The 25,243-nt window shown below is 45.2% G+C and overlaps 4 non-coding genes across 4 annotated transcripts; all 4 read left to right on the forward strand.

The window, feature by feature from the left end:
• Positions 1–881: 881 nt before the first annotated feature.
• On the forward strand, positions 882–953 carry trnac-gca (transfer RNA cysteine (anticodon GCA)). The gene has a single exon. It is a non-coding gene; the product is annotated as a tRNA-Cys (tRNA).
• Positions 954–2,862: 1,909 nt separating this feature from the next.
• trnac-gca (transfer RNA cysteine (anticodon GCA)) lies at positions 2,863–2,934 on the forward strand. The gene has a single exon. It is a non-coding gene; the product is annotated as a tRNA-Cys (tRNA).
• A 6,699-nt stretch (positions 2,935–9,633) lies between these two features.
• Positions 9,634–9,705, forward strand: trnac-gca (transfer RNA cysteine (anticodon GCA)). The gene has a single exon. It is a non-coding gene; the product is annotated as a tRNA-Cys (tRNA).
• An 8,411-nt stretch (positions 9,706–18,116) lies between these two features.
• trnac-gca (transfer RNA cysteine (anticodon GCA)) lies at positions 18,117–18,188 on the forward strand. The gene has a single exon. It is a non-coding gene; the product is annotated as a tRNA-Cys (tRNA).
• The last annotated feature ends 7,055 nt before the right edge of the window (positions 18,189–25,243 follow it).

Here is a 25,243-nt window from a genome sequence, read left to right on the forward strand (position 1 = left end):
TTGCTTTCAAGCAGTTATAATACTGTGATAAGAAGCTGAATGCTCGGCCATCTCAGTGGGAAGAGCATGAGTGTTTCAATATCAGGGTTCACGTCGGGCGCAATTACTTTGAAACTTCACTGTTTTCCTGGGTGAACTCTCGCACTCAATTTCTCCGGCAGTGCCAATGCTCAACCCGAGTTCTTCTCCACTATGCTTTGTTAATATCCTAGTTTATTTGTGAAAACTGATTCCAAATGTAGATGAGGACTGATGTACATAGAATGATGACACTTCATCGTGGACTGATAGCTGCGGGCTCTCGTCCAAGGGGATCCAGACAATAACAATCCAATGGAAAAATCTAGGCGAGAGAAATCCAGAACTCCCTCTCAATGTTTTCCAGGACGAAATGAATATGTTTCTTCATGTGTGAATTGTGTTCCTTTGCTCACCGAAGTGTGTATTCTCTTTATCAAAGGGGAAGGATTTGAGATCTTTCAGTGTGCGGCAGCAGTGATCTGCATGAACAAACAGAAAAGCAAAATATTCCCAGAGCAGTACGACCTGGTTCAAACAGAATGACATTTCCACATTCTATCCCTTTAGTTGTTCCATTGATATCTTATTCTGTTTTTCACCATCATCCCATTTGTTACTTAATCTCTTCTGCCGTCCATTCTTCCACAGTTTCCCTTTTGATCTTTCATCCTGATCTGCTGAATATTTCCAGTGCGTATCGAATGTAAAGTCAAGAGACATTGTGAAAAATGTGCATCTACGGGAATAAATTGAAGGTCGTCACCAATATATCGAACACACACTTTGGACTAAAGCAGACAGAATACAAAGCTCGATAAGTGGAATGAGGATTCATCGTATCATTGCTCGGAAACAGCTTTGGGGGTATAGCTCAGTGGTAGAGCATTTGACTGCAGATCACAAGGTCTCTGGTTCAAGTCCAGATGCCCCCTGTCCTCTTTGGCTGTCATTTCTCCTTCAGTGCAGCAGTTTAGAAAATTCTCACCACAACTTTGCATGCAGACATGGTCTGGAGAACACGATGAGAAGTCATCGGCTGCTTGAACGTGAAGCCGATTCTGTTTTTCTTTATTTTGTTAAATCCCCATTTGCTGCTGCTGCACTACGTCAGTGAAAACAGCTTCTTCCTATTTGATCTGTTGACCTGTCCCAAACCGCACATTCATAATTTTCAGCAGGTCCATTAAGTCCACCTTTTATACCACCCAATTTTTGGTGAATATTGGTCCATGCAATTTGTGGGATATACGTTTGAGCAGTATGCACGCCATCCCCGAGCGAGTGCATCACCAAAAAAATGATGAAGGAGCTGCTCTCCGATAGCTGGAGATTCCAAACAAACCTGTTGGACTTTAACCTGCTGTTGGAACACCTCTTACTGTTCTCACAAATAAAAGGCAAAGCAACTTTATGAATGTCTTCACTGTTGAGTTCCATTATTTAATTGAAAAGCTCACTTTTGGGAATCCGACAACACCACCACGCAACTTGTGTTACCGAGCGACTTCTTTCCAATTGCTTGTCCGTCACGTTTGCAATTCAATTTGATTAATATATGTAACCGAATGTAAGTTCGAAATGATTGCACAAAGCGGGAAAATTTTTCCTCCAGGAAAAGATCCTGCCGAAAGTGGATCACAATGGCAGAAACGTAGTACATTGGTTAGGACTGATGCTTGGCAGGTTGGATTGCCGACTTGGTTCACTGTCCGTGTGGAGTTTGCAATGCACGTTCTCCCTGTGTCTGCGTGGGTTTCCATGATAATGTCCAAAAATGTTAGCTGGGGTTATTGGCATGGGAGTAGCTGTGGGCTTATATAAAGTACTCTTTCCGTGAGGCGGTGCAGACTCGATGGGCCTACGTGTGCACTGTAAAATCTATGATTCTGTGATAATGCTCGGAAGGCGTTCCAGCTTAGAAACGGAAAATGTGATTGCGTAAAATAACTTTCGCTCCCATTGCTTTCAAGCAGTTATAATACTGTGATAAGAAGCTGAATGCTCGGCCATCTCAGTGGGAAGAGCATGAGTGTTTCAATATCAGGGTTCACGTCGGGCGCAATTACTTTGAAACTTCACTGTTTTCCTGGGTGAACTCTCGCACTCAATTTCTCCGGCAGTGCCAATGCTCAACCCGAGTTCTTCTCCACTATGCTTTGTTAATATCCTAGTTTATTTGTGAAAACTGATTCCAAATGTAGATGAGGACTGATGTACATAGAATGATGACACTTCATCGTGGACTGATAGCTGCGGGCTCTCGTCCAAGGGGATCCAGACAATAACAATCCAATGGAAAAATCTAGGCGAGAGAAATCCAGAACTCCCTCTCAATGTTTTCCAGGACGAAATGAATATGTTTCTTCATGTGTGAATTGTGTTCCTTTGCTCACCGAAGTGTGTATTCTCTTTATCAAAGGGGAAGGATTTGAGATCTTTCAGTGTGCGGCAGCAGTGATCTGCATGAACAAACAGAAAAGCAAAATATTCCCAGAGCAGTACGACCTGGTTCAAACAGAATGACATTTCCACATTCTATCCCTTTAGTTGTTCCATTGATATCTTATTCTGTTTTTCACCATCATCCCATTTGTTACTTAATCTCTTCTGCCGTCCATTCTTCCACAGTTTCACTTTTGATCTTTCATCCTGATCTGCTGAACATTTCCAGTGCGTATCGAATGTAAAGTCAAGAGACATTGTGAAAAATGTGCATCTACGGGAATAAATTGAAGGTCGTCACCAATATATCGAACACACACTTTGGACTAAAGCAGACAGAATACAAAGCTCGATAAGTGGAATGAGGATTCATCGTATCATTGCTCTGAAACAGCTTGTGGGGGTATAGCTCAGTGGTAGAGCATTTGACTGCAGATCAAGAGGTCTCTGGTTCAAGTCCAGATGCCCCCTGTCCTCTTTGGCTGTCATTTCTCCTTCAGTGCAGCAGTTTAGAAAATTCTCACCACAACTTTGCATGCAGACATGGTCTGGAGAACACGATGAGAAGTCATCGGCTGCTTGAACGTGAAGCCGATTCTGTTTTTCTTTATTTTGTTAAATCCCCATTTGCTGCTGCTGCACTACGTCAGTGAAAACAGCTTCTTCCTATTTGATCTGTTGACCTGTCCCAAACCGCACATTCATAATTTTCAGCAGGTCCATTAAGTCCACCTTTTATACCACCCAATTTTTGGTGAATATTGGTCCATGCAATTCGTGGGATATACGTTTGAGCAGTATGCACGCCATCCCCGAGCGAGTGCATCACCAAAAAAATGATGAAGGAGCTGCTCTCCGATAGCTGGAGATTCCAAACAAACCTGTTGGACTTTAACCTGCTGTTGGAACACCTCTTACTGTTCTCACAAATAAAAGGCACAGCAACTTTATGAATGTCTTCACTGTTGAGTTCCATTATTTAATTGAAAAGCTCACTTTTGGGAATCCGACAACACCACCACGCAACTTGTGTTACCGAGCGACTTCTTTCCAATTGCTTGTCCGTCACGTTTGCAATTCAATTTGATTAATATATGTAACCGAATGTAAGTTCGAAATGATTGCACAAAGCGGGAAAATTTTTCCTCCAGGAAAAGATCCTGCGGAAAGTGGATCACAATGGCAGAAATGTAGTACATTGGTTAGGACTGATGCTTGGCAGGTTGGATTGCCGACTTGGTTCACTGTCCGTGTGGAGTTTGCAATGCACGTTCTCCCTGTGTCTGCGTGGGTTTCCATGATAATGTCCAAAAATGTTAGCTGGGGTTATTGGCATGGGAGTAGCTGTGGGCTTATATAAAGTACTCTTTCCGTGAGGCGGTGCAGACTCGATGGGCCTACGTGTGCACTGTAAAATCTATGATTCTGTGATAATGCTCGGAAGGCGTTCCAGCTTAGAAACGGAAAATGTGATTGCTTCAATTAATTTCGCTCCCATTGCTTTCAAGCAGTTATAATACTGTGATAAGAAGCTGAATGCTCGGCCATCTCAGTGGGAAGAGCATGAGTGTTTCAATATCAGGGTTCACGTCGGGCGCAATTACTTTGAAACTTCACTGTTTTCCTGGGTGAACTCTCGCACTCAATTTCTCCGGCAGTGCCAATGCTCAACCCGAGTTCTTCTCCACTATGCTTTGTTAATATAGTAGTCTATTTGTGAAAACTGATTCCAAATGTAGATGAGGACTGATGTACATAGAATGATGACACTTCATCGTGGACTGATAGCTGCGGGCTCTCGTCCAAGGGGATCCAGACAATAACAATCCAATGGAAAAATCTAGGCGAGAGAAATCCAGAACTCCCTCTGAGTTCTCCCAGTGAGACAGAGAAGACAGCCAGAGTGAGACAGCAAAGAGTGAGTTTGGGAATTTGAATCGAGGTGGGAATTGAATTGAATTAAATTGAATCAGTAAGGCAGCTCCTTTTAAATTTCAGGAGTTTAAATTCATTTCAATTAAGTTAGTATTGTGCAGTGTAGGTTAACAAGAGCTGCCCCCCCCAGTCACATAACTGGTTGGCAGTTAAGTGTCAGTCACTTTAATCTACTTTGATCTGAAAGCAGGTGGGGGAGGGGAGTCAATTCAGGACAGTTTAAAAAGAGCCACTTGTTAACTCACTCCCAGTGAGTTCTCCCAGTGAGCCAGAGAGAAGACAGCCAGGAGTGAGACAGCAAAGAGTGAGTTTGGGAATTTGAATCGAGGTGGGAATTCAAAGCTTGGTGGGGAGGAAGTGCTTTTTATCCCTGGTAAGTGACTGGTAAGTAGTGTTTCTGTTTTTCTGTTTCTTTTCATTGGTATATATATATATATATATTTTTTTCTTCATTGTTTATTTATTTAGTTAAATTTTTGGGGGGGAAATTGAAATTGTTCAAGTTAACCGAAGGTTTAAGACATGGCAGGAGATCTCAGACCCGTGTCATGCTCCTCGTGTGCGATGTGGGAGCTCAGGGACACGTCCACTGTCCCTGACTCCTTCACGTGCAAGAAGTGTGTCCAGTTGCAGCTCCTGTTAGACCGCTTGACGGCTCTGGAGCTGCGGATGGACTCACTTTGGAGCGTCCGTGATGCTGAGGACGTCATGGATAGCACGTTTAGCGAGTTGGTCACACCGCAGGTGAAAGGTACTGAGGGAGATAGTAAATGGGTGACCAAAAGACAGAGCAAGAGTAGGAAGGCAGTGCAGGTGTCCTCTGCGGTCATCTCCCTGCAAAACAGATATAGCGCTTTGGATACTGTTGAGGGAGATGGCTCACCAGGGGAAGGCAGCAGCAGCCAGGTTCATGGCACCATGGCTGGCTCTGCTGCGCAGCTGGGCAGGAAGAAGAATGGCAGGGCTATAGTGATAGGGGACTCAATTGTAAGACAGGCGGTTCTGCGGACAAAATCGAGACTCCAGGATGGTATGTTGCCTCCCTGGTGCAAGGGTCAAGGATGTCTCGGAGCGGCTGCAGGACATTCTGGGGGGGGAGGGTGAACAGCCAGCTGTCGTGGTGCACGTAGGCACCAACGATATTGGTAAAAAACGGGACGAGGTCCTACAAGCTGAATTTAGGGAGCTAGGAGTTAAACTAAAAAGTAGGACCTCAAAGGTAGTAATCTCAGGATTGCTACCAGTGCCACGAGCTAGTCAGAGTAGGAATGTCAGGATAGAGAGGATGAATACGTGGCTCGAGAGATGGTGCAAGAGGGAGGGATTCAAATTCCTGGGACATTGGAACCGATTCTGGGGGAGGTGGGACCAGTACAAACCGGACGGTCTGCACCTGGGCAGGACTGGAACTGATGTCCTAGGGGGGGTGTTTGCTAGAGCTGTTGGGGAGAGTTTAAACTAATGTGGCAGGGGGATGGGAACCGATGCAGGAAGTTGGAAGGTAGTAAAACAGGGACAGAAATAAAAGGCAGTAAGGGGGAAAGTGTAAGGCAGAGAAGCCATAGTCAAAAATCAAAAAGGGCGACAGTACAAGGTACAGTGACTGAGAGGAGCTCAGTGAATAGGACCAGGAATACTAAAAGAAATAAAAGGGGAAGTGAAAACATTAATGGTAAGCGATGCGGCAGGTTGTTACAGGAAGATGTGGGTTCGACGACAAGGAAAATTAGGAGAAAGGTTAAGAGGAAATATAACTTAGGAGAGGTTACTGATCGAGGTGTTAAGATTAAGAACAGAGGTAAAAAAGCCAACATAAGTGTACTTTACCTGAATGCTCGTAGTATTCGGAATAAGGTAAATGAGTTGATGGCGCAAATCATCGTGAATGACTATGATTTAGTGGCCATTACTGAAACATGGTTAAAGGATGGTCACGACTGGGAGTTAAATATCCGAGGGCATCAAACTTTTCGGAAGGACAGAGTGGATGGTAAGGGAGGTGGTGTAGCTCTGTTATTTAAGGATGACATCCGGGCAACAGTAAGGGATGACATCGGTGCTATGGAGGATAAGGTTAAATCCATTTGGGTGGAAATCAGGAATAGTAAGGCGAAAAAGTCACTGATAGGAGTAATCTATAGGCCACCAAATAGTAACATTATGGTGGGGCAGGCTATAACCAAAGAAATAACAGATGCATGTAGAAATGGTACAGCAGTTATCATGGGGGATTTTAATCTACATGTTGATTGGTTTAACCAGGTCGGTCAAGGCAGCCTTGAGGAGGAGTTCATAGAATGTATCCGCGATAGTTTCCTCGAACAGTATGTAATGGAACCTACGAGGGAACAAGCGGTCCTAGATCTGGTCCTGTGTAATGAGACAGGATTGATTCAGGATCTCATAGTTAGGGATCCTTTCGGAAGGAGCGATCACAATATGGTGGAATTTAAAATACAGATGGAGGGTGAGAAGGTAAAATCAAGCGCTAGTGTTTTGTGCTTAAACAAAGGAGATTACAATGGGATGAGAGAAGAACTAGCTAAGGTAGACTGGGAGCAAAGACTTGATGGTGAAACAGTTGAGGAACATTGGAGAACCTTCCAAGTGATTTTTCACAGTGCCTAGCAAAGGTTTATACCAACAAAAAGGAAGGACGGTAAAAAGAGGGAAAATCGACCGTGGATATCTAAGGAAATAAGGGAGAGTATCAAATTGAAGGAAAAAACATACAAAGTAGCAAAGATCAGTGGGAGACTAGAGGACTGGGAAATCTTTTGGGGGCAAAAGAAAGCTACTAAAAAAGCTATAAAGAAGAGTAAGATAGATTATGAGAGTAAACTTGCTCAGAATATAAAAACAGATAGTAAAAGTTTCTACAAATACATAAAACAAAAAAGAGTGGCTAAGGTAAATATTGGTCCTTTAGAGGATGAGAAGGGAGATTTAATAATGGGAGATGAGGAAATGGCTGAGGAACTGAACAGGTTTTTTGGGTCGGTCTTCACAGTGGAAGACACAAATAACATGCCAGTGACTGATGGAAATGAGGCTATGACAGGTGAGGACCTTGAGAGGATTGATATCACCAAGGAGGTAGTGATGGGCAAGCTAATGGGGCTAAAGGTAGACAAGTCTCCTGGCCCTGATGGAATGCATCCCAGAGTGCTAAAAGAGATGGCTAGGGAAATTGCAAATGCACTAATGATAATTTACCAAAATTCACTGGACTCTGGGGTGGTCCCGGCGGATTGGAAATTAGCAAACGTGACACCACTGTTTAAAAAAGGAGGTAGGCAGAAAGTGGGTAATTATAGGCCAGTGAGCTTAACTTCGGTAGTAGGGAAGATGCTGGAATTTATCATCAAGGAAGAAATAGCGAGGCATCTGGATGGAAATTGTCCCATTGGACAGACGCAGCATGGGTTCATAAAGGGCAGGTCGTGCCGAACTAATTTAGTGGAATTTTTTGAGGACATTAACAGTGCGGTAGATAACGGGGAGCCAATGGATGTGGTATATCTGGATTTCCAGAAAGCCTTTGACAAGGTGCCACACAAAAGGTTGTTGCATAAGATAAAGATGCATGGCATTAAGGGGAAAGTAGGAGCATGGATAGAGGATTGGTTAATTAATAGAAAGCAAAGAGTGGGGATTAATGGGTGTTTCTCTGGTTGGCAATCAGTAGCTAGTGGTGTCCCTCAGGGATCAGTGTTGGGCCCACAACTGTTCACAATTTACATAGATGATTTGGAGTTGGGGACCAAGGGCAATGTGTCCAAGTTTGCAGACGACACTAAGATAAGTGGTAAAGCAAAAAGTGCAGAGGATACTGGAAGTCTGCAGAGGGATTTGGACAGGCTAAGTGAATGGGCTCGGGTCTGGCAGATGGAATACAATGTTGGCAAATGTGAGGTTATCCATTTTGGTAAGAATAACGGCAAAAGGGATTATTATTTAAATGATAAAATATTAAAACATGCTGCTGTGCAGAGAGACCTGGGTGTGCTCGTGCATGAGTCGCAGAAAGTTGGTTTTCAGGTGCAACAGGTGATTAAGAAGGCAAATGGAATTTTGTCCTTCATTGCTAGAGGGATGGAGTTTAAGACTAGGGAGGTTATGCTGCAATTGTATAAGGTGTTAGTGAGGCCACACCTGGAGTATTGTGTTCAGTTTTGGTCTCCTTACTTGAGAAAGGACGTACTGGCACTGGAGGGTGTGCAGAGGAGATTCACTAGGTTAATCCCAGAGCTGAAGGGGTTGGATTACGAGGAGAGGTTGAGTAGACTGGGACTGTACTCGTTGGAATTTAGAAGGATGAGGGAGGATCTGATAGAAACATATAAAATTATGAAGGGAATCGATAGGATCGATGCGGGCAGGTTGTTTCCACTGGCGGGTGAAAGCAGAACTAGGGGGCATAGCCTCAAAATAAGGGGAAGTAGATTTAGGACTGAGTTTAGGAGGAACTTCTTCACCCAAAGGGTTGTGAATCTATGGAATTCCTTGCCCAGTGAAGCAGTAGAAGCTCCTTCATTAAATGTTTTTAAGATAAAGATAGATAGTTTTTTGAAGAATAAAGGGATTAAGGGTTATGGTGTTCGGGCCGGAAAGTGGAGCTGAGTCCACAAAGGATTAGCCATGATCTCATTGAATGGCGGAGCAGGCTCGAGAGGCCAGATGGCCTACTCCTGCTCCTAGTTCTTATGTTCTTATGTTCTTATGAACGTTTTCCAGGACGAAATGAATATGTTTCTTCATGGGTGAATTGTGTTCCTTTGCTCACCGAAGTGTGTATTCTCTTTATCAAAGGGGAAGGATTTGAGATCTTTCAGTGTGCGGCAGCAGTGATCTGCATGAACAAACAGAAAAGCAAAATATTCCCAGAGCAGTGCGACCTGATTCAAACAGAATGACATTTCCACATTCTATCCCTTTAGTTGTTCCATTGATATCTTATTCTGTTTTTCACCATCATCCCATTTGTTACTTAATCTCTTCTGCCGTCCATTCTTCCACAGTTTCCCTTTTGATCTTTCATCCTGATCTGCTGAATATTTCCAGTGCGTATCGAATGTAAGGTCAAGAGACATTGTGAAAAATGTGCATCTACGAGAATAAATTGAAGGTCGTCACCACTATATCGAACACACACTTTGGACTAAAGCAGACAGAAAACAAAGCTCGATAAGTGGAATGAGGATTGCTTTGTATCATTGCTTTGAAACAGCTTGTGGGGGTATAGCTCAGTGGTAGAGCATTTGACTGCAGATCAAGAGGACTCTGGTTTGAGTCCAGATGCCCCCTGTCCTCTTTGGCTGTCATTTCTCCTTCAGTGCAACAGTTTAGAAAATTCTCGCCTTAACTTCGCATGCAGACATCATCTGGAGAACACTGTGGGAAGTCATCGGCTGCTTGAACGTAAAGCCGATTCTGTTTTTCTTTATTTTGTTAAATCCCCATTTGCAGCTGCTGCACTACGTCAGTGAAAACAGCTTCTTCCTATTTGATCTGTTGACCTGTCCCAAACCGCACATTCATAATTTTCAGCAGGTCCATTAAGTCCACCTTTTATACCACCCAATTTTTGGTGAATATTGGTCCATGCAATTCGTGAGATATACGTTTGAGCAGTATGCACGCCATCCCCGAGCGAGTGCGTCACCAAAAAAATGATGAAGGAGCTGCTCTCCGAAAGCTGGAGATTCCAAACAAACCTGTTGGACTTTAACCTGCTGTTGGAACACCTCTTACTGTTCTCACAAATAAAAGGCACAGCAACTTTCTGAATGTCTTCACTGTTGAGTTCCATTATTTAATTGAAAAGCTCACTTTTGGGAATCCGACAACACCACCACGCAACTTGTGTTACCGAGCGACTTCTTTCCAATTGCTTGTCCGTCACGTTTGCAATTCAGTTTGATTAATATATGTAACTGAATGTAAGTTCGAAATGATTGCACAAAGCGGGAAAATTTTTCCTCCAGGAAAAGATCCTGCGGAAAGTGGATCACAATGGCAGAAATGTAGTACATTGGTTAGGACTGATGCTTGGCAGGTTGGATTGCCGACTTGGTTCACTGTCCGTGTGGAGTTTGCAATGCACGTTCTCCCTGTGTCTGCGTGGGTTTCCATGATAATGTCCAAAAATGTTAGCTGGGGTTATTGGCATGGGAGTAGCTGTGGGCTTATATAAAGTACTCTTTCCGTGAGGCGGTGCAGACTCGATGGGCCTACGTGTGCACTGTAAAATCTATGATTCTGTGATAATGCTCGGAAGGCGTTCCAGCTTAGAAACGGAAAATGTGATTGCGTCAATTACTTTCGCTCCCATTGCTTTCAAGCAGTTATAATACTGTGATAAGAAGCTGAATGCTCTGCCATCTCAGTGGGAAGAGCATGAGTGTTTCAATATCAGGGTTCACGTCGGGCGCAATTACTTTGAAACTTCACTGTTTTCCTGGGTGAACTCTCGCATTCAATTTCTCCGGCAGTGCCAATGCTCAACCAGAGTTCTTCTCCACTATGCTTTGTTAATATCGTAGTTTATTTGTGAAAACTGATTCCATTCGTAGATGACGATCCAGCAGACGGCAGTAGAGCAGAGCTGCTGATTGGTGTTACAAGGGACATTTGCATACCTCCGTCGTGGTCACCCTAAATTGCAGGTGAACCTGAGCTAAAGACCCTAGCTGTTCGAGTAAAGACAAGCATCCAGCAGAGGGCTGTAGAGCGGAGCTGCTGATTGGTGTTACAAGGGAAATTTGCATACCTCCGTCGTGGTTTGGAGGAGGAGCAGTCTCTGTCAGGGAGAGAACCTGAGAACATCTAAGACACTCAGAAGGTAAGAAGGTAAGTAAGTGATTTTTACTTTTATACCTTTTTCAAATTGTGTGTGTCGGGGGGAAACAGAAAAGCTGTGACCTGAGTGGCTGGTTGGGAATCTACGCTAAATTTTAAAAAATTAAGCATTGGTAACTAATTAAACATAATTACATAATTATAATTTAGAGGGGTATCTAAGCCAGAGATCGGAGAGTACTATATTTAGCTTTCACATTTATATTAGAAATCTAGTGCTAGGAGACAGATAGTTAACAGTAACTTTAAAAGTATATATATATTAAAACATTTTTTAAAAAACTTTTAATTTTAATTAATTGACGCAATGTCAGAGAGGTGCAGTGCTCTGACTGTGAGATGTGGCAGGTCCGGGAGGCTTCCAGCATCCCGGATGGCTTCATCTGCAGAAAGTGCACCCAACTGGAGCTCCTCACAGACCGCATGGTTCGGTTGGAGCAGCAATTGGATGCACTTAGGAGCATGCGGGTGGCGGAAAGCGTCATAGATCGCAGTTATATAAATGTGGTCACACCCAAGGTGCAGGCAGAGAAATGGGTGACCACCAGAAAGGGCAGGCAGTCAGTGCAGGAATCCCCTGTGGTTGTCCCCCTCTCGAACAGGATCTTTGGATACTGTCGGGGGGGATAGCCTATCAGGGGAAAACAGCAGCAGCCAGAGCAGTGGCACCACGGCTGGCTCTGATGTTCAGAAGGGAGGGTCAAAGCGCAGAAGAGTAATAGTAATAGGGGACTCTAGTCAGGGGCACAGATAGGTGCTTCTGTGGACGTGAAAGAGACTCCAGGATGGTATGTTGCCTCCCTGGTGCCAGGGTCCAGGATGTCTCCGAACCGGTAGAGGGCATCCTGAAGGGGGAGGGCAAACAGGCAGTGGTCGTTGTACATATTGGTACTAACGACATAGGCAGGAAGGGGCATGAGATCCTGCAGCAGGAGTTCAGGGAGCTAGGCAGAAAGTTAAAAGACAGGACCTCTAGGGTTGTAATCTCGGGATTACTCCCTGTGCCATGTGCCAGTGAGGCTAGAAATAGGAAGATAGAGCAGCTAAACATGTGGCTAAACAGCTGGTGTAGGAGGGAGGGTTTCCGTTATCTGGACCACTGGGAGCTCTTCCGGGGCAGGTGTGACCTATATAAGAAGGAAGGGTTGCATCTAAACTGGAGAGGCATAAATATCCTGGCCGCAAGGTTTGCTAGTGTCACACGGGAGGGTTTAAACTAGTATGGCAGGGGGATGGGCACGGGAGCAATAGGTCAGAAGGTGAGAGCATTGAGGGAGAACTAGGGAATAGGGACAGTGGGGCTCTGAGGCAGAGCAGACAGGGAGAAGTTGCTGAACACAGCGGGTCTGGTGGCCTGAAGTGCATATGTTTTAATGCAAGAAGTATTACGGGTAAGGCAGATGAACTTAGAGCTTGGATTAGTACTTGGAACTATGATGTTGTTGCCATTACAGAGACCTGGTTGAGGGAAGGGCAGGATTGGCAGTTAAACGTTCCAGGATTGAGATGTTTCAGGCGGGATAGAGGGGGATGTAAAAGGGGTGGCGGAGTTGCGCTACTGGTTCGGGAGAATATCACAGCTGTACTGCGGGAGGACACCTCAGAGGGCAGTGAGGCTATATGGGTAGAGATCAGGAATAAGAAGGGTGCAGTCACAATGTTGGGGGTTTACTACAGGCCTCCCAACAGCCAGCGGGAGATAGAGGAGCAGATAGGTAGACAGATTTTGGAAAAGAGTAAAAACAAAGGGTTGTGGTGATGGGAGACTTCAACTTCCCCAATATTGACTGGGACTCACTTAGTGCCAGGGGCTTAGACGGGGCGGAGTTTGTAAGGAGCATCCAGGAGGGCTTCTTAAAACAATATGTGGACAGTCCAACTAGGGAAGGGGTGGTACTGGACCTGGTTTTGGGGAATGAGCCCGGCCAGGTGGTAGATGTTTCAGTAGGGAAGCATTTCGGGAACAGTGACCACAATTCAGTAAGTTTTAAAGTGCTGGTGGACAAGGATAAGAGTGGTCCGAGGATGAATGTGCTAAATTGGGGGAAGGCTAATTATAACAATATTAGGCGGGAACTGAAGAACCTAGGTTGGGGCGGATGTTTGAGGGCGAATCAACATCTGACATGTGGGAGGCTTTCAAGTGTCAGTTGAAAGGAATTCAGGACCGGCATGTTCCTGTGAGGAAGAAGGATAAATACGGCAATTTTCGGGAACCTTGGATAACGAGAGATATTGTAGGCCTCGCCAAAAAGAAAAAGGAGGCATTTGTCAGGGCTAAAAGGCTGGGAACAGATGAAGCCTGTGTGGAATATAAGGAAAGTAGGAAGGAACTTAAGCAAGGAGTCAGGAGGGCTAGAGGGGGTCACGAAAAGTCATTGGCAAATAGGGTTAAGGAAAATCCCAAGGCTTTTTACACGTACATAAAATGCAAGAGGGTAGCCAGGGAAAGGGTTGGCCCACTGAAGGATAGGCAAGGGAATCTATGTGTGGAGCCAGAGGAAATGGGCGAGGTACTAAATGAATACTTTGCATCAGTATTCACCAAAGAGAAGAAATTGGTAGATGTTGAGTCTGGAGAAGGGTGTGTAGATAGCCTGGGTCACATTGAGATCCAAAAAGACGAGGTGTTGGGTGTCTTAAAAAATATTAAGGTAGATAAGTCCCCAGGGCCTGATGGGATCTACCCCAGAATACTGAAGGAGGCTGGAGAGGAAATTGCTGAGGCCTTGACAGAAATCTTTGGATCCTCACTGTCTTCAGGTGATGTCCCGGAGGACTGGAGAATAGCCAATGTTGTTCCTCTGTTTAAGAAGGGTAGCAAGGATAATCCCGGGAACTACAGGCCGGTGAGCCTTACTTCAGTGGGCGGGAAATTACTGGAGAGAATTCTTCGAGACAGGATCTACTCCCATTTGGAAGCAAATGGACGCACTAGTGAGAGGCAGCATGGTTTTGTGAAGGGGAGGTCGTGTCTCACTACCTTGATAGAGTTTTTCGAGGAGGTCACTAAGATGATTGATGCAGGTAGGGCAGTGGATGTTGTCTATATGGACTTCAGTAAGGCCTTTGACAAGGTCCCTCATGGTAGACTAGTACAAAAGGTGAAGTCACACGGGATCAGGGGTGAGCTGGCAAGGTGGATACAGAACTGGCTAGGTCATAGAAGGCAGAGAGTAGCAATGGAAGGATGCTTTTCTAATTGGAGGGCTGTGACCAGTGGTGTTCCACAGGGATCAGTGCTGGGACCTTTGCTCTTTGTAGTATATATAAATGATTTGGAGGAAAATGTAACTGGTCTGATTAGTAAGTTTGCAGACGACAAAGGTTGGTGGAATTGCGGATGGCAATGAGGACTGTCAGAGGATACAGCAGGATTTAGATTGTTTGGAGACTTGGGCGGAGAGATGGCAGATGGAGTTTAATCCGGACAAATGTGAGGTATTGCATTTTGGAAGGTCTAATGCAGGTAGGGAATATACAGTGAATGGTAGAACCCTCAAGAGTATTGAAAGTCAAAGAGATCTAGGAGTACATGTCCACAGGTCACTGAAAGGGGCAACACAGGTGGAGAAGGTAGTCAAGAAGGCATACGGCATGCTTGCCTTCATTGGCCGGGGCATTGAGTATAAGAATTGACAAGTCATGTTGCAGCTGTATAGAAGCTTAGTTAGGCCACACTTGGAGTATAGTGTTCAATTCTGGTCGCCACACTACCAGAAGGATGTGGAGGCTTTAGAGAGGGTGCAGAAGAGATTTACCAGAATGTTGCCTGGTATGGAGGGCATTAGCTATGAGGAGCGGTTGAATAAACTTGGTTTGTTCTCACTGGAACGAAGGAGGTTGAGGGGCGACCTGATAGAGGCCTACAAAATTATGAGGGGCATAGACAGAGTGGATAGTCAGAGGCTTTTCCCCAGGGTAGAGGAGTCAATTACTAGGGGGCATAGGTTTAAGGTGAGAGGGGCAAGGTTTAGAGTAGATGTACGAGGCAAGTTTTTTACGCAGAGGGTAGTGGGTGCCTGGAACTCGTTACCGGAGGAGGTGGTGGAAGCAGGGACGATAGTGACATTTAAGGGGCATCTTGACAAATACATGAAAAGGATGGGAATAGAGGGATACGGACCCAGGAAGTGTAGAACATTGTAGTTTAGTCGGGCAGCATGGTCAGCACGGGCTTGGAGCGCCGATGGGCCAGTTCCCGGGCTGTACATTTCTTTGTTCTTTGTTCTTTGTTTGAGGACTGATGTACAGAGAATGATGACACTTCATCGTGGACTGATAGCTGCGGGCTCTCGTCCAAGGGGATCCAGACAATAACAATCCAATGGAAAAATCTAGGCTAGAGAAATCCAGAACTCGCTCTGAACGTTTTCCAGGACAAAATGTATATGTTTCTTTGTGTGTGAATTGTGTTTGTTTGCTCACCGAAGTGTGCATTCTCTTTATTGGAAGGGAAGGATTTGAGATCTTTCAGTGTGCGGCAGCAGTGAACTGCATGAACAAACAGAAAAGCAAAATATTCCCAGAGCAGTGCGACGTGATTCAAACAGAATGGCATTTCCACATTCTATCCCTTTAGTTGTTCCATTGATATCTTATTCTGTTTTTCACCATCATCCCATTTGTTACTTAATCTCTTCTGCCGTCCATTCTTCCACAGTTTCCCTTTTGATCTTTCATCCTGATCTGCTGAATATTTCCAGTGCGTATCGAATGTAAAGTCAAGAGACATTGTGAAAAATGAGCATCAACGAGAATAAATATAAGGTCGTCACCAATATATCGAACACACACTTTTGACGAAAGGAGACAGAAAACAAAGCTCGCTAAGTGGAATGATGATTCATCGTATCATTGCTCTGAAACAGCTTGTGGGGGTATAGCGCTGTGGTAGAGCATTTGACTGCAGATCAAAAGGTCTCTGGTTCGAGTCCTGATGCCTCCTGTGCTCTTTGGCTGTCATTTCCTCTTCATTGCAACAGTTTAGAAAATTCTCATCATAACTTCGCATGCAGACATGGTCTGGAGAACACTATGAGAAGTCATCGGCTGCTTGAACGTGAAGCCGTTTCTGTCTTTCTTTATTTGTGTTAAATTCCCATTTGCTGCTGCTGCACTACGTCAGTGAAAACAGCTTCTTCCTATTTGATCTGTTGACCTGTCCCAAACCGCACATTCATAATTTTCAGCAGGTCCATTAAGTCCACCTTTTATACAATTAAATTTTTGATGAATATTGGTCCATGCAATTCGCGAGATATACCTTTGAGCAGTATGCACACCATCCCCGAGTGAGTGCATCACCACAAAAATGATGAAGGAGCTGCTCTCCGAAAGCTGCAGATTCCAAACAAACCTGTTGGACTTTAACCTGCTGTTGGAACACCTCTTACTGTTCTCACAAATAAAAGGCACAGCAACTTTCTGAATGTCTTCACTGTTGAGTTCCATTATTTAATTGAAAAGCTCACTTTTGGGAATCCGACAACACCACCACGCAACTTGTGTTACCGAGCGCCTTCTTTCCAATTGCTTGTCCGTCACGTTTGCAATTCAATTTGATTAATATATGTAACCGAATGTAAGTTCGAAATGATTGCACAAAGCGGGAACGTTTTTCATCCGGGAAAAGATCCTGCGGAAAGTGGATCACAATGGCAGAAATGTAGTACATTGGTTAGGACTGATGCTTGGCAGGTTGGATTGCCGACTTGGTTCACTGTCCGTGTGGAGTGTGCACTGCACGTTCTCCCTGTGTCTGCGTGGGTTTCCATGATAATGTCCAAAAATGTTAGCTGTGGTTAGTGGCATGGGAGTAGCTGTGGGCTTATATAAAGTACTCTTTCCGTGAGGCGGTGCAGACTCGATGGGCCTACGTCTGCACTGTAAAATCTATGATTCTGTGATAATGCTCGGAAGGCGTTCCAGCTTAGAAACGGAAAATGTGATTGCGTCAATTACTTTCGCTCCCACTGCTTTCAAGCAGTTATAATACTGTGATAAGAAGCTGAATGCTCGGCCATCTCAGTCGGAAGAGCATGAGTGTTTCAATATCAGGGTTCACGTCGGGCGCAATTACTTTGAAACTTCACTGTTTTCCTGGGTGAACTCTCGCACTCAATTTCTCCAGCAGAGCCAATGCTCAACCCGAGTTCTTCTCCACTATGCTTTGTTAATATCCTAGTTTATTTGTGAAAACTGATTCCAAATGTAGATGAGGACTGATGTACATAGAATGATGACACTTCATCGTGGACTGATAGCTGCGGGATCTCGGCCTAGGGGATCCAGACAATAACAATCCAATGGAACAATCTAGGCCAAAGAAATCCAGAACTCCCTCTGAACGTTTTCCAGGACGAAATGAATATGTTTCTTCATGTGTGAATTGTGTTCCTTTGCTCACCGAAATAAGTATTCTCTTTATTGGAGGGGAAGGATTTGAGACATTTCAGTGTGCGGCAGCAGTGATCTGCATGAACAAACAGAAAAACAAAATATTCCCAGAGCAGTGCGACCTGATTCAAACAGAATGACACTTCCACATTCTATCCCTTTAGTTGTTCCATTGATATCTTATTCTGTTGTTCACCATCATCCCATTTGTTACTTAATCTCTTCTGCCGTCCATTCTTCCACAGTTTCCCTTTTGATCTTTCATCCTGATCTGCTGAATATTTCCAGTGCGTATCGAATGTAAAGTCAAGAGACAGTGTGAAAAATGTGCATCTACGAGAATAAATTTAAGGTCGTCACCAATATATCGAACACACACTTTGGACTAAAGCAGACAGAAAACAAAGCTCGATAAGTGGAATGAAGATTCATCGTATCATTGCTCTGAAACAGCTCGTGGGGGCATAGTTCAGTGGTAGAGCATTTGACTGCAGATCAAGAGGTCTCTGGTTCGAGTCCAGATTCCCCCTGTGCTCTTTGGCTGTCATTTCTCCTTCATTGCAACAGTTTAGAAAATTCTCACCGTAACTTTGCATGCAGACATCGTCTGGAGAACACTGTGAGACGTCATCGGCTGCTTGAACGTAAAGCCAAATCCGTTTTTCTTTATTTGTGTTAAATCCCCATTTGCTGCTGCTGCACTACGTCAGTGAAAACAGCTTCTTACTATTTGACCTGTTGACCAGTCCCAAACCGCACATTCATAATTTTCAGCAGGTCCATTAAGTCCACCTTTTATACCACCCAATTTTTGGTGAATATTGGTCCATGCAATTCGTGAGATATACGTTTGAGCAGTATGCACGCCATCCCCGAGCGAGTGCGTCACCAAAAAAATGATGAAGGAGCTGCTCTCCGATAGCTGGAGATTCCAAACAAACCTGTTGGACTTTAACCTGCTGTTGGAACACCTCTTACTGTTCTCACAAATAAAAGGCACAGCAACTTTCTGAATGTCTTCACTGTTGAGTTCCATTATTTAATTTCTTCAGGGATTTAGTTATTTACGTGTGTCAACTCCATCAAACAAAGACGGGAGAGGCCGGCGTTACATGGGGGTTTCTCGCCTCTATCCCTTTCCGCCCCTATGTATATCCAATGGCTCGGCTCGTTCGCTGGTTTTATTTACACTTTTCCGTCAGGGGCTGGGCTGGGGGGGGGGGGGGGGGGGGCGGTGACCGTCCCCGTACGGGCTTAGCTGGGATTGTGTTTTCCCCCATTCTGACTGGGGATATTTTGACCCTGCTGTCGGGGCCTTTCTCTGTAGCCTTGCTCTCCCAGCCCCCTGTCGCCCCTCCCCCTCCCTTTTGCCCCACCCATTTTTCCCTCATCTCTCTCCGTATTGTTTGGCGATTTGGGGAGCCCTCTGCCGAGCCCCCTCCCTCTTCCTACTTCGCTCTGTTGGCTCTTGTCTATAAACAGGTCCTGGAACAAGTTGGTGAATGGCTTGTGTGGTGCTGCTGATCGCCCGCCAAGCAGGATTTCTCGGTGGGCTATGAGGCAGGAAAAGGCAAGGGTGCCCCCCTTCCCTGAATGGTTCTGGATAGTCTGGTACCCCACAAATTGCCACATTCGGGCTTGGCTCCTCGCTCACACCCACAACCTTGGACATTTCTTCAAAAAAGGCTGTACAGAACCAGACAAGTCTGGAGCATGCCCAGAACATGTGGATGAGGTTGGCCAGGCCTCCATGGCACCGTTCACATTTGAGCTCCAACTCTGAGAGGAAACTGCTCATTCGGATTCTAGTTAGGTGCGCTCTGTGCACCACTTTCAGTTGCATTTGGCTTGCACATGTGGAGGTGGATTGCCCCTGATAAGTGCTTTGATCCAGAGTCCCCACCCTATTTCTGTCCCTAGTCTTTCCTCCAATTTTCACCATCACTCATCCATCAGAGTGCATGCCCCTCTAACAGTTACCCATACAGATCCACGCAGTTCGCCCCACCCACGTTGCCCACGTCCATCAGTTCCTCTAATATTGAGTGTCTTGGTGTCAGTCGGTATGAAGTCGTCACCTTGCGGAGGAAGATTTTTACTTGCAAGCGTCGCATTTAACCCTGGTTTGGCAGTTGCAATATTTCCTTTTTTTTAAAAAGACATTTTATTGAGGCATTGATATATTTATACATCAAACACAAGCATGAAACAAAACAAGCCAACGGGACTGCAAATAATCAAATCACCAAAATATCTAACACCCCACCATCCCACCTCCCAACTCCCCTACCTCCTTTTTTAACACAACCCCCCCCTCCCCCCGCCCACCTCCGCTGACATCTTAACTGTTCTCAAAGAAGTCGATCAATGGCTGTCATCTCCGGACAAACCCCTCCACAGATACACTCATGGCGAACTTTATCTTCTCCAGCTGAAGAAACTCTCCAGGCCACTCACCCACGCCCCCATATTCAGTGGCCCCGAGTCCCTCAGTTCCAATAAGATCCGCCTCCGGGCTGCCAGGGTGGCAAAGGGCAAGACATCGGCCTCTCTCGCCTCCTGAACTCTTCTGGCACTCCAAAATTCCAGTAAGAATTGTTAGCAAGGACTAATCAGCAGTTTCTAACTGGACATGTTAATCAGTGGGACCTCTCAGACACTGGTGGGAAGTTCATTCCAATTTAGGATTGAAAGCAAGCCAGGATGTTATTGTGTACTAAATTCTGATGAGAGTTCCTGAATTTTTTCTTTTTTTTTATTCGTTCATGGGATGTGGGCTAGCAAGGCCAGCATTTGTTGTCCATTCCTAATTGCTCTTGAATGGAGTGGTTTGCTAGGCCATTTCAGAAGAGTCAACCATATGCTGTGGATCTGGAGTCACATGTAGGCCAGACAAGGTAAGGACAGCAGATTTCCTCCCCTCAAGGACAATAGAGAGCCAGATGTTTTTTTACGGGGAATGATCAGAAATTGAACTTTTCAAGAGGGAGACAAAGCCTTGGAAATCAGTGACGCATCCAGAATATTAAAGCCCAGCCAGTTATAGAGTTGTTTACATCAGCAGAAATAAATCAAATATTGTCAGTCTATCCGTCCTGGAGGTGATTATCAGCAACGATAACAGCAGAATCCAATCCCCGTAGGCATTTGTGAACTCGTTAGTGCATGAGTAATTTGGTTTGCCTGAGTGAATCCCTTTCCACACAGGTGAATAGTCTCTCCCCAGTGTGATGACGTCTGTGTACATTGAGATTGGATGGAGATCTGAACCTCTTCCACATTCAGTGCAGCTAAATGGCTTCTCCCCAGTGAATTTGCTGGTGTGACTGAGTAAATCCCTTTCCACACACCTGGCAGGTGAACAGCTTCTCCCCAGTGTGAATTTGCTGGCGTCATTGAAGAGTGGCTGACTGAGCAACTCCCTTCCCTCACACCGAGCAGGTGAACGGCTTCTCCCCAGTGTGAAATCGCTGGTGGGATCGAAGAGTGGAGGACTGAGTGAACCCCTTCCTACAAACCAAGCAGCTGAATTATTTATTCCCAGTTGCACTCCCTGGTGTGCAGTGAGAATGGAGAAATGTCTGATAGGAAGTACAGCTGATTGCCCTCTTCTCAGTGTGAATTTGCAGGTGTTTCAGCAGGTTGGAGGACACAATGAATCCCTTCCCACAGACGGGACAGAGCAGTGTACCCAGTGTGACCTCACTGTTGTGTCAGCAGAGTCGGTGACTGAGAGAATCTCGTCCTACAAACAGAACAGGTGAACGGCTCCTCCAGTGTGAACACATTGATGGTTTCTCAGTCGGGATGAATAATTGAATATTTACCACAGTCCTCGCATTTTCACGGTTTCTCCAATGTGCTGACCCCAGTTTGAATGCGTCTCTTAAATTCCAGCTGCGGTGGACAATTGAATTATTTACCATAGTCCTCATATTTCCGCGTCCACACACACAACATGTGCACAGTTTCTCCTCACTGTGAATGGTGTCATTTTCTTTTCAGCCTCTCTCCCTGCTTAGAGCTCTTTCCATAGTTAATTTACTGGAACACTCTCATTCGTGTGTGTCTGTGGCTCAGCGCTTTTACAGTCACACTTATGTTTGAAGTATTTTCCCTCAGATCTCACAGACCAGAATTTCTCCTTCCACACTCAAATGGTCAATTAGATTCAAATCCTGATGGCTTGAGAGACACAAGCAAATCTTAATGCTTGATAATGCTCCACATCTGCAAACCCATCCCTTCTAATCCCGTGTAAAAGGAGTTAACAAAAGTAAGCAATGTCAGTACAGTAAAAAAAAGTATAAGAAGAAAATATCCTAGTTTCTGTCGAACACCCTTTGCCCTGTGTTGAAATCCAAACCCTTCACACAATCTCCACCATTTCCTTGTTCTACTCCCAACTGTCCCTCTCCCACTTATCTGGCTGTGTTCAGGTTTCCAAGTCCCTGTGAAAGGAATTTGAATCCCATCACCATCAGTCCAGAGTATGAATTGAGAAGAGACAAACATTTCTCTTGATTTGAGTTTAAATATAATCTTAAAGTGCAGAAGGAGATTATTCGGCCCATCGAATCAACACCGACCCTCTGAAAGAACACCCTGACGAGACCCACTCCCTCGCCCTCGTAACCCCACCTTCGCACAACGTCGGACACTAAGTGGCAATTGTAGCGTGGCCAAACCACCAAACCTGCACGTATTTGGTGTTTGCTGTTTGTAAATCCTCCCTTTCTAAATTTCTGCAAAAGGGGTTTCGAACATACCCCAGTGTCAGTACAGGGTAGAAAGTCACAACTTTCTCCACTCCTGGTAGCTGGAGTAGGGTGGTCGCTGTCGATCTGCTAAGTATTTGAAAATGTTTATTTTTTTCTTTTATCTTTTATTGCTCCAGAATTGGACATGCGATTTACTGGTGCCGAACAGAACTGACATATATTTATTGTCCTCCAACCACAAGTGGAAATACTTTCACTTGTCTGCCCTATCAATTTATTTCATTATCTGAAAGGTTATAATCAGGTCAGTCATCACTCTGGAGAGAAAAGTGTTCAGTCTGTTCTATCATTCCTTCTTCGGTATAACCTTAAATGAACAAGTTTTGTTAATGTTTCTACCCAATTTCGAAGTGAGAGCCTCCAGTGAAAAGCAACCGTGCCCTCCTATCCCCTATTGAAACTGAGCTCTCCACCCATCAAGCTCCACAGAGGCTCTGCTCTCCACTCCGCCACACAAACGTTGTGCAGCGAAGAGCCCAATGGAGCAGCCTAGACTGTTAAATGGTGATGATATGCAAAGCACTTTGGGACTTTGTTTTGAAGAAATGGAATACGCTGTTCTCATTAGGATTGCTAGAGACAGACATAATAATAATAATCTTTATTACTGTCACAAGTAGGCTTACATTAACACTGCAATCTGTAAAAATCTGTAAAACACTGCAATCTGTAAAAATCCCGTAGTTGTCACACTATTGCGCCTGTTCGGGCACACTGAGGGACAATTCAGAATGTGCAATTCACCTAACAAGCATGTCTTTCGGGACTTAAAGGAGGAAACCGGCGCAGACACGGGAGAATGTACAGATTCCACACAGACAGTGACCCAAGTCAGGAGTCGAACCCGGGTCATTGGTGCTGTAAAGCAACAGTGCTAACCAGATATTGGTTAGCACGGTAGCATAGTGGTTAGCACTGTGGCTTCACAGCGCCAGGGTCCCAGATTCGATTCCCAGCTTGGGTCACTGTCTGTGTGGAGTCTGCACGTTCTCCCCGTGTCTGCATGGGTTTCCTCGGGATGCCCCGGATTCCTCCCACTCGTCCCGAAAGACGTGCTTTCAGATAATTTAGACATTCTGAATTCTCCCTCTGTGTACCCGAACAGGCACCGGAATGTGGCGACTAGGGGATTTTCAGAGTAACGTCATTGCAAAGCAAGCCTACTTGTGACAATAAAGATTATTATTATATCAACACTGTCATCATCAAGTAGCAGAGCATTGATAAAGTTATTCCACCCATTGAGTCGATAGAATTAGTGGAGCAGATATGTCTCAGAGGATTGTAGGATGTGAAGAGCTATAGAGATGGGGAAGGCCCAATTAACCCAGAAATCAATCCAAATATATATACAAGAATGACCCAAGATTCGGTTATACTACCCGCAAAGATGGTGTGTTTGAAGGGTGGCTCTGATTCCTGAATCCTTCTGGTCCATCGTCATGAAGATAGGTCTCACTGGCAGCTTCCTCCTTCCTTTCTTCTGGTCAGTTCTTCGGATAGTCGTGGGCAGCACGGTGGCACAGTGGTTAGCACTGCAGACTCATGGCATTGAGGTCCCAGGTTCGATCCCAGCCCTGGGTCACAGTCCGTGTTTGTGTGGGTTTCGCCCCCACAGCATAAAGATGTGCAGGGTAGGTGGATTGGCCATGCTAAATTGCCACTTAATTGGAAAAATGAATTGGATGCTCGAAAATGATTTTATAAAGTTCTTCTGATGGTCTAGGACACCACCCACATTGAACTTCCGCTGTCGAGATGCCACAAGTGTCAATCTCTTTTTCCAACACCGCATTTCGCCACATCCCCTGGCGTCCTGCCAATGAAGCCTGGGGAAGGGCGGGGCGGCGGGTCACAGCATCTAATAGTCTGGTTGCTGACCAATTGACGCCTAGACGCGTCCCAAGCGTCCATTTTCCATAGTGTGGCCTGAATGTAACACCTTGCCAAATAAGGGAACAGCGGGGAATGGCTCCGCCCAGGACTCTGGCTCATTCAAGGCTGCAGACTAAAGACCTGTGCATGTCAACAACATGCGATGATCTCTTGTTGGGCGATGCACAGGGCGAGGTGCAGACATGCCAGGCAATCTGTTTGCATTCTGTATATTTCAACTTGGCTAAATCCGAATTCTCAGTGTGCCATTTGCTGGAGGCGTCTGTAGTATAATTTAGAGTGTCCAATTGTTTAGTTTAGGATATTCAATTTTATTCGGGCTCAAAACAAGGCCGACTGGGTCCCCCCAGGTTTATCAGTTCTGAATAAAGGAACAGATGGTCCACGCTGATGCCTGGGCATCAGAATTTGTGAATCACTTGCAGCCTGGTGATTTTTGTGGTTGAAAGCACGGCCCATCAGCAAGTTTTTCTTGACAGGTGTTGTCAGCAAGAACAAATTACAGCCAGTAAGTGGTTATTTTCCCAGGTTTCCGAATGCACCTCTGGCCAGGTGCAGCTGCAGCAAAACACCGGCGAGGGACGAACTCACAGCATAGCCCATCGATTACACTGTCGTATAAGTACCGCGCGCTAACCGATTGCGCCACTGGAGCACATAGCAAACGAGCGATTTGATTTAATTACATTTTACAGCCAATACTGGTGACAAATATGAAGCCCCAGCCTTTCGAGTCTCGCTTCATTGCTGAAACGCTCCATCCCAGGTAACATCCTGGTGAATCTCCTCTGCATCCTTTCTCCTGCAATCACATCCTTCCTGTAGCGTGGCTGCTAGAACTGCACACAGTCCGCTCGCTTATCTTCTAGAAGTAACAATCCGTCCTTGAAGTACAAGTCTTTGACCCA

The sequence above is a fragment of the Scyliorhinus torazame genome, chromosome 5 (genome assembly GCF_047496885.1).
Source record: "Scyliorhinus torazame isolate Kashiwa2021f chromosome 5, sScyTor2.1, whole genome shotgun sequence".
In the NCBI taxonomy this organism is placed as follows: domain Eukaryota; kingdom Metazoa; phylum Chordata; class Chondrichthyes; order Carcharhiniformes; family Scyliorhinidae; genus Scyliorhinus; species Scyliorhinus torazame.